Below are 10318 nucleotides of genomic sequence, written 5' to 3' on the forward strand. Positions count from 1 at the left end.
TAGACCAAAAGAGGTCGGGGGACTTTCACTTCTGAATTTTATGTATTATTGCTGGGCAGTGCATATTTAGAATATGATTTATTGTTTGGATAGTTCTACCCAACAGACAGAATGGATAAAAATGGAGAAAGAGGATTGCCATCCTTGTAATATAGGAACAATCATCTTCTCCCCAAAAAAACTGAATAACACAATATATAAGAAGAACCCAATTATATATGGTACAATAAAAATTTGGAAACAAATAAAATTATCTTTAAAATTAAAAAATCTATCATTGTTAATGCCAATAGTGAATAACCCTTTATTTAAACCATCTCTTATTGATAAGACATATAACCAATTGGAAAGTCTCGGAATTAGAAGGATCGGGGATATGTACGAAATGGGAAACCTACTATCATTCCAACAATTTCAATTAAAATTTAAATTGAAAAACAACCAATATTTTAAATATCTTCAGATTTGCGATTTCATTAATAAATATATACAAGGATATCAAAAAATAACCTCTGAAGTATTGGAAGAAGCAATGAATATTGAAGCTGACTCACAAAAATTAATATCATATTTATATAATAGTATTCTAAATATAGACCTACCATCGACAGAGGTACTTAGAGAAGAGTGGGAACGGGAACTAATGATAAAAATCATGAAGGTTACATGGAAAATATACTTGATATATATTCACAAATGTTCAATTAATGTAAGACATAATCAAATCAGTTTAAAATTGTACATAGATTATATTATTCAAAAACAAGATTGAACAAATTTTATCCAAATATATCCGCCACTCGTGATAAATGTCTAGCCCAAAATGCAACTATAACACACTCCTTAGTTTCCTGCATAAAACCTTATAGATTTTGGAATTATATTTTTGAAATATTTACAAAAGTATTCAAGGCAAGATTGGAACCTAATACTGAAATGATTATATTTGGCATAATGGATTATGGGAATAAATTGAACATATCTCAAAATCTATTCTTTAACTATGGTTTAATAATAGCAAAAAAATTAATACTTACATTTTGGAAGGGTACATCAATACCAACGCTTAAAATGTGGATTGCAAGTATGTTGGACACTGCTCATCTTGCGGAAATGCGATTCCTCCTAATGGATAAATCAGACCAATTCATAACGAGTTGGTCTCCATTCGTCATTTTTTTGGAATCATATGGTGCAACACAATTGTAAAAGAACTGTTTCAGGACTGGACGAGGGTTGGTCAAGATTATAAATAATGATCTCCTTTTTTTCTTTAATTTAATTTTATTTTTTCTATTTTCTCTTTCTCAACTTTCTTCATTTACTCGTTTTCTTTCTTCACACACTATATATTTCATATCTTTCTATCCTTTACTATCTAACTTCTTTTTCTTATTTTAATCTTTTTTCAATGTAACAAAAAAAAAAGAAGTTGTACATAAAATGTATTATGAAAATATATATTAGGCACTTTGGTGCCATATGACTGTACTTACTTCTAATAAAATTAAAAAAAAAAAAAGAAATAAATTAAAAAAAAAGATTCCAACACCTGCAGTTCCTTGTATCTCTGTGAAAATCTGATGATGGCCAATTTGCCAATTTTAGATCAATATTATTCTATCCAACTGCTCTGCTGGTTATTATATATCCCCATGTGTGCTAGTATTTTTGTGTATTTTCCCATGCTCTGTCAGATATCCTTTGCATTTCTCCATATTCTGTTGGTCATAGAAACATAGAAACATAGAAAATAGGTGCAGGAGTATGCCATTCGGCCCTTTGAGCCTGCACCGCCATTCAATATGATCATGGCTGATCATCCAACTCAGTATCCTGTTCCTGCCTTCTCTCCATACCTCCTGATCCCTTTACCACAAGGGCCACATTTACCTCCCTCTTAAAAATACCCAATGAACTGGCCTCAACTACCTTCTGCGGCAGAGAATTCCAGAGATTCACCACTTTCTATGTGAAAAAGGTTTTCCTCATCTCGGTCCTAAAAGATTTCCCCCTTATCCTTAAACTATGACCCCTTGTTCTGGACTTCCCCAACATCGGGAACAATCTTCCTGCATCTAGCCTGTCCAACCCCTTAAGAATTTTGTAAGTTTCTATAAGATCCCCCCTCAATCTTCTAAATTCTAGCGAGTACAAACCGAGTCTATCCAGTCTTTCTTCATATGAAAGTCCTGACATCCCAGGAATCAGTCTGGTGAACCTTCTCTGTACTCCCTCTATGGCACGAATGTCTTTCCTCAGATTAAGAGACCAAAACTGTGCGCAGTACTCCAGGTGTGGTCTCACAAGACCCTGTACAACTGCAGTAGAACCTCCCTGCTCCTATACTCAAATCCATTTTGCTATGAATGCTAACATACCATTCGCCTTCTTCACTGCCTGCTTTGTACTTTGTATACTTTGTAATGCTCCATGATCAGCGAGACGTTCTTGTGTCTTTCCCTGTTGATCATTCTCTACATTTATCCATGGTCTGCTGCTTATTCTGTATTGCCTCACATTCTTCTGTATTACTCCCCATGTACTCTTTGCTCTATTGGACATTCTGCATTACTACCCATGTTTACTGTGCTCTATTGGTCATATATAGAGTCATACAGCATGGAAACAAGCCCTTTGACCCAACTTGCCCACACTGACCAGCATGCCCCATCTACACTAGTTCCACCAGGTTGCATTTCACCCATATACCTCTAAACCTATCCTAGCCTGTACCTGTTTAAACATTTCTTAAACATTGTGATAGTACATGGCTCAACTACTTCCATATACCTACCACCCTTTGTGTAAAAAATAGTTGCCTCTCGGGTTCCTATTAAATCTTTTTCCGTCCTAATTTTAAACATATGTCCTCTGGTTCTTGATCCCCATAGTCTGGGTAGAAGACTCTGTGCATTTACCCTATCTATTCCTCTCATGGTTTTATAAACATTATGCATTGCTCCACATATTCTATTGGTCATTCGCATTACTCTCCATGCTCCCTGAGCTCTGTTGGTCATTCTGTATAACTCCCCATCGTCCCCATGCTCCACCGGTCATTCTACATTACTCCCCAGGCACCCTGGCTGCTACTCCCCACACTCCCACTATTCTACTTGTTTTCCTGACCTCTGTTGGTCATTCTTCCCATACATTTTCTCAAGCACTATTGTTTAATGTATGTCCAATATTTATTCTTAGCTATGGGCAATATTATGACCACTATTTATTTATGGCTGAAAATATAGACCAAGTGTGTTTCTACAGTTTAAAGAGCCTCAGGCTTTGGATTCTGAGAATTATTTTGTCTCTAAGTTTTGAAATATTAAAACTCAGAAAAGGAAACCTTTCCCTACAGAAATAAACGCAGCTTCCAGGAACCATGCAGACTTCAAAGGGTGTATGTGGGGGTTGTCCTTCATCTGTTTAATGTACACAAGTATAATTTGTCTTAATCGTTACCAGGAGCATTCTAATGCAAGTGTCACTGGCAGTGTAAATCAGGATCATTCCAGAGGACTCAAAGAGATTATACTTTACAGTTTGCTTTTGTTTGGTCCATAAAGGGGCGGGCTGACACACACACACACACAAAAGGCGGAGACCAGGGAAAGCATGGGAGCGCTGTCTGAAATTCACACCAGTGATGAAGAGAAAGGTAAACAGCTGCCACACTGTAAGGTATGTCTTTTAGAGAGCACAGGGGGGGGGGGGGGGGAGGGGGAGGGGGGGGGAGGAGAGGGGAGAGGAGAGGGGGGGGGAGGAGGGGAGGAGAGGAGGGGGAGGGGAGGGGAGGGGAGGGGAGGGGAGGGGGAGGGGAGGGGAGGAGAGGGGAGGAGAGGGGGAGGAGAGGGGAGGAGAGGGGAGGAGAGGGGAGGAGAGGGGAGAGAGGGGAGAGGGAGAAAGGGGGTGGGTGGAGAGGGGGGGTAGAGAAGGAGTGGAGACACTTTTAAGACGTATAACAAAGTTTAGCGGGCATTTAACCTACTGGTTAGTTTTCCCAGGTCCTGAAAACTGCAATGAGCCAATCAAAATGCCCGGTCAGCGAAGGAGATTGCCTACCGCTGCCCGCAACTGCCTGTAACTAAATAGCGACCCCACTCCACTGCACTACAAGTCAAAAAGAACCATGCCGAGAAAACTTTACTCGTGGAAATGTTTTCGACATGTTGAACATTTTTCCACGACCTAGCTGAGGCCACGAGTATTCGGGAACTTCCCTCGAGCATGAAGGACAGTTCCAGTGACCTCATAAGACCTCCTAGGACCTCGACTGAGCCGAGGGCAGCCTCGTCTAAACTCGCAGATTAGGTCACCACAGTGGGACAGCCCCTTTAGGGTGACCCTGTCAGTTTAATTCTCCACCACACTGCAACCTGGACCAGTCTGCCTTATCTACAGTACTCAAATCAAACCCAATGGAACATCAAGGAACAGCACCTCCAGATCCGGTCAGACATAACAGCTGAGAGATCTCAATGAATTCAATGATTTCAGATAACAAGCCCTCCTGGTTTGCATCAGGATTAACCGGTCCTGATAACAGGCCATCAACCTGAAGAATTAATTCTCTCTCCAAAGAGTGGTAGAGCTACTGCCTTATAGTGCCAGAGACTTGGGTTCAACCCTGACTATGGGTGCTTGTGTGTCAGAGTTTGTTTGTTCTCCCTGTAACCTGCGTGGGTTTTCGCCAAGATCTTCGGTTTCCAAAGACGTACAGGTTTGTAGGTTAATTGGCTTGCTGTAAATGTAAAATTGTACCTACTGTGGGTAGGGTGGTGTTAGTGTGCGGGGATCACTGGTCAATGCGGACTCAGTGTGGTGTCCATGCTGCTGAGGACGTCCCGCAGCCTCGACGTCGGACTGGTATCATCCCGGCGAGCGGTCCTGGTCATCGGGCCGCCCGTAGCTGCAACTGCGGAGGGCTTGGGGAGACCCTGACCATGGGGAACAGTGGAGGAAGAAGACTGACTTTGGTGCCTTCCCACACAGTGGGAAACTTTGGTTCTGCTGTGTGGGGATGTTTTGTGTTGAATTTTACTTCGGAGTCACGTGAGTGACTTCGTGAAGAAGCCCGCTTCCACGCATGCGTGTCATATCGCTACACGCATTGCAACGAGTCACACAGAGGGGAACGGCGTTCCCCAAGCGGGAGATTTGAAAGTCGGGAACAGCAGGTAAGCGACTCTGCGTTCCTTTTTTCTACTTACTTTTAGGTGGCTGCGGAAAGCCGGCGGGGAGACCCGTGGAGGGCGAGCAGCCGGCAGCAGCAACGGCACGAGTTTCCCTGGGGGGGGGGGAACAACCTGAGCCCGACTTTGCTCCCGCACCGGCAAAATTCACCTCTCGGCCGGGCGGGAAGCAAAGTAAAAAAGGTCCCTATGCCAGTCTCAAAAGAGACTGGCTTGGGAGCAGTTGGTAGCAGCCAGCACAGAGGCTGCGGGACAGCTCGGACCAGCGGTACCGGGGCTCGAAACGCTCAGCGAGTGCAGCGGCACTTATGGAGTCGGAACGGGACGTTCCGGCTGAAAACCTTCTTCACAAGGTAAGGGCCAGGGGATCCATAGGAACAGCCGGGGTTACCGGCTGCGGAACTGCCGCGAAGGACCAGGCCCGTGAACACCGGGGTCGGTCCAAGCGGCTCGAACCCGACACAGGGAACGACGGTCACCGGCGGGAGTATGAAAAGTCGGGAACCGCAGGTAGGAGACTCTGCGTTTCCTTCCACTTACCTTTAGGTGCAGACATGGACTGGGTCCATGTCAGCTGCAGAATGCCGGCGGGAGAACCGCGGAGTGCAGGCAGCCGGCAGGAGAGCAGTAACGGCAGTCGGCAGCGGCAGCGGCAGGAGCGCTGGCAACGGCAGGAGCAGCATGGGCACATCGATTCCCGGAGAGGGAAAACACCGGTGCCCAACTTCGCTCCAGCACGGTGAGAAAATTCATTTCTCGGCAGCAAAGGACTTTGCAGTTGACTGGCTGCAATCTACTACAAGGGACCAGTATGTGAGTACCAGGGTCGGTCCCAGCGGGGTTTTTAGTTACAATAATCACTTCTGGGCCTTTTGGCTAAGATCAAGTGTAGTATCTGTTCTTATCAGTTTAATATCTGATTCATCCCTTATCTAGGGACCATATATTAAATAAAAACTATAGTAGCTGTTATCATCAGTTTGAATGTCTTATATGTCCCTTAGCTAAGGACCATATAAGTAGGAGTGCCCAGAATTGAGGGCATTAGAGTGGGGTTGACCGGCTGCAACGACCACTAGGGACCAGTACCGTCAGTATGGGGGTCGGTCCCAGGGGTCTAAGATAAAGGAGCAGCCAGGAGTGCTGAGAGCGTTGGTGCCGGGTTAAAGGAATAGATGGAAGCAGCTGTGCCAGTTATCCTCCACACCGGCCATATCCACTCCATGGAAGGAAGGACAAAACTGGAGAAGGAGGACCATGGAACAGCGGGCAGCCAGCAGCAGCCAGCGGCACTTGGATCATCCGTAGTGGGATCAGCTGTGCCCGATGTCGGCCCCGCACCAGCCAGATCCATGCGGCCGAGCGGTAAGGCTAGACACATATCAAACAAGGTAGTGGACTCAGAGGGTCCGACTTTGCATAATACCGCTGGCAACCAGCGCCGAGAGGGCTGGAGTGGAAGAAGCGGTGTATGGAGCCTTGCTCCAACGTGATAAACCCACAGCAGTACCTCTTTGAGGGCTGCACAATGCTTCTACCCCATCAGAGGGGAGCACTGTGGGTCAGTTCTGGGTTGACTTGCAAGAGGGGTCCGCAGAACAAAAGACAAGTGGGCAGCAGTTAAGCCCCACATGGGTACCCCGTGCGGGACCCTAGAGATCTCTAACTCTATAAAAAAGAGTAGGCAGGACCCTGATGGGCCAGAGCCTGGTAATACAGCGTCCCATGATCCTAACACAGCAGGGACTCTGCTGGACATGGTGGCTGATTACTTTAGCCAAGTCAAACATGGGTAGACTTGGATCCAGGATGGCAATAGTATTACTATATGTCTGGCCACAAACGCCAACAAGAAAAATTTACAGACACTGGCCAGACATCTGCCACCTGGCAACGGTGAGGCATTACAGGTGCCCAGTGTAAACCAATGCATTTGGCAGCATATGGGGACGAACATCAGGAACCAGGACCTCAAGATCCAGAGAACCTTAAAGGGATTCACGGAAGGCATCATAGCATACACCCGCACCCTGGACTAAACGTAGGTAACCAAAGACCATCAAGACGCACTAGCTCTGTTTAGTAATATGCAATATGACCTGAACTACATGTGGAAGGCGGCCATTCAGCCAGCACTAGGACCCCAAAATGCTACCATTTGCAAACAAAGAACTGTGGGTGGACAAAGCCAAGACACTGGGGCTCATCAAGGCCAGCGCAAGGGCCTATTTTGGGGCATGATACCGGCCACAGGCAAGGCCATAAAAAATGTGGCTCATACCAGTGGCAGTGCCAGAAATCAATATAACCCGCAGGATCCTTTTTTAGGGTATGGCCAGGGCGGCCACCCTGGAAGATGCGGAAGCCTCAACCTCCCACACAACCCCGAACAAGAGATATCAAACCAGAACCTCCTTTTCAAAAAACCAAGGAAATAACTCGACCACCGGTAACCATGGAGGTAGGTGGGTGGGGTTTATTCTGTTAAAATAGGGACCTACGATGGTAGGGGAGGTTGCAACACTACAGTTATGTATGGTATATAATCACTATAGATTCATATAATCTCAGCAGTATTCAGGGTTATCTGATAGGATTTACTCATCCCAATAACCACAGTACAACATACACCAGAAGGGCATTTTGTCCTTACATAAACCAAACAATCCAAAACCCACATGGTGCTACAAAAAATTGTACACAAAAGGTGTGATTGAGCATACTTTTCATGGAACATTAGAATTGTATCAAACATATTTATTAAATAAAATAGAGTAGGGTTGCAGGATTATCATTTGATTTTAACCCTAAACACATTTGTTCTAGATATTAATTTTAAGATGGATACTCTTATTATTGATAAAGACTTGGTGTCAGCTGCGGTTTTCTATATGGCAGGCATTGACTCAAAAGAGGAACTTTGGCAATATAGAGCTTACAAAAGGGGCAATCATCAGCCCCAATATTATTTACTAAAATTCTAAAACCAGCTTGGCATTGTTATGTAAACAAAGCCATAGGGTGATGTATTTCCCCCGTTCGGCCCCATCAATGGGGTACTAGGGAAAATTGAACTTCACTCGGCATCTGGAATTCTCAGAGTACCCGACTGGCCTACTAAATCATGGTATTCGGTCATACAGGGGATGGTGTTAGAACCATGTTCCCTAATGTACATAGCCAAAAATTATTAATTTATCCAGTGACTGGAGGCAGTCATCCATGCCATAAGATTATGGATTTATTGATTGGTAGAGTCTAAAAGACCCACTACACGGCAGTGGGCTGTCAGACAGGACGATGAATCTCATCTCATCTGCACTAAGACTGTCAACACGGAAGCAGTACCTTGGACACATCAAGAATGGGGCATATACTGCTTGGACAACAACCTCGACCAACAGGCCAAGAATTTCTGGCCGTATTGGATTTTTAACAAGCCTCCATTATGATAATCGATGGGGCTACAGTGCCATCAATAGTGCCACAAGTGCACTCTCCAATTACCTATCACAAGGAACAGAGCGGCACACGGTGGGAACGCACCCCTGGTAAGAAAACCAGGTACTCCGAAATCTGGGACGTGGGTGTCGTTTCTCAACATGCTGAGGAGCTTGTAGCTCATAACAGCGTTGTCACTTCAGTAACAGACCAGGAAGATGGTTATGCTCATGGTGTTATTTACCGCACAACAAGTCCAGCCATTAAGCAAACTGAGCCTGGACTCCCTGATCATCTCACCGAGAAACTGGTGTTGTCATACAGGATTTAATAAAAGAAAACAGATCGGGTTCCTCGGGTCAAGTGTTTGAATTTATGGTACACCCATATGGCAAACGACTGTGTATAGCAAGACACATCTAACAATACATAGAATATACTAAGAACATTCGAGGTCAGAGAATGAAGTTGTTTATCTCTTACAAGAAACCGCATGATAGGGTCACGACTCTATATCAAGGTGGCTCAAATAGGTCCTAAAAATGGCAGAAATAGACACTAATGTTTTAACTCTCATTCCACCAGGGCTGCAGCAACATCCGCAGCAAAAATTGTACAGGTACCCACAGACCAAATCCTCAGAATGGCAGGATGGTCATTCAAAAAAGGGTTTTTTCCACAGGTTTTATAATAAACCAGTTATTTTTTGGAGCCATCATTGTATTAAGAAAACATTTTATGTTCAACAAAATAATTTGCCCGAAAGGTTACAGGGCTATGATTCTCAAATTTTAAAAAATGTTATATATTTTTTCGTTATACCACACAACTCTTTGTATAATTGTGTTTTAAAATTACTAATGATGCTCTCTCCCAATACCCAAGGCAGTTTGTGAAGCATGGACTCGTTCCACGGCATGAGGTCACAGAGCTTTGAAATCTTCACGAAGTCACTCACGTGACTCCGAAGTAAAATGGTAAGATTAAACGAGAACTTACCAGTTTGAAGTTTGATCTGTATTTTATGAGGAGTTACGATGAGGGATTTCGTGCCCTCCGCTCCCACCCTCTTATGATCATATCAAAAACTGGTATCTCTTTGGTAATCTTACTATGTTAGATCATTATAGGTTCCTGTGACCTCACACCGCTGCTTTGAAGTATGACACGCATGCATGGAAGCGGGCTTCTTCACAAAATCCCTCATCGTAACTCCTCATAAAATACAGATCAAACTTCAAACTGGTAAGTTCTCGTTTAATCTTACCATTCTATAGTGTGTTGAGTCCTGTTTATTTTTATTGTATGGCTGTATGGGAATTCATTTCACTGTGCCATCTGGCACATGTGACAATTAAATCTATCTTGTATCTTGTATCTTGTTGTGGTCGGAAGGGCTTGTTTCCGCGCAGTATCTCTAAACTAAACTAATCTAAACTAATGTGCCGCCTGGCTTGTTGAGCAGCTCTGTTCTTATTCCAGATTGGCAACATCAGCGGTGATTTGCTCTTCTGATCTAACATAGTCGTTGCTGCCACATTAATTAATGGGTGTCAACTGAGAGAGGCATTATGCAGGTTTGTTAATAACAGCTATTCTGTTTGTATGCGATGCAAATAGAGGTGGAATTAAATCAAAGCTTTCAGTAGGTTTTTTTTCCTCCCTCTCTGCTTTGATTCACA

The 10318-nt window shown here is 44.1% G+C and overlaps 1 pseudogene; it reads left to right on the forward strand.

Moving 5' to 3' along the window:
* The first annotated feature begins 6051 nt into the window (after positions 1-6051).
* Positions 6052-6157, forward strand: LOC129705087 (U2 spliceosomal RNA; annotated as a pseudogene).
* Positions 6158-10318: the final 4161 nt, after the last annotated feature.

Source organism: Leucoraja erinacea, chromosome 1 (assembly GCF_028641065.1).
Source record: "Leucoraja erinacea ecotype New England chromosome 1, Leri_hhj_1, whole genome shotgun sequence".
Classification (NCBI taxonomy): Eukaryota; Metazoa; Chordata; class Chondrichthyes; order Rajiformes; family Rajidae; genus Leucoraja; species Leucoraja erinaceus.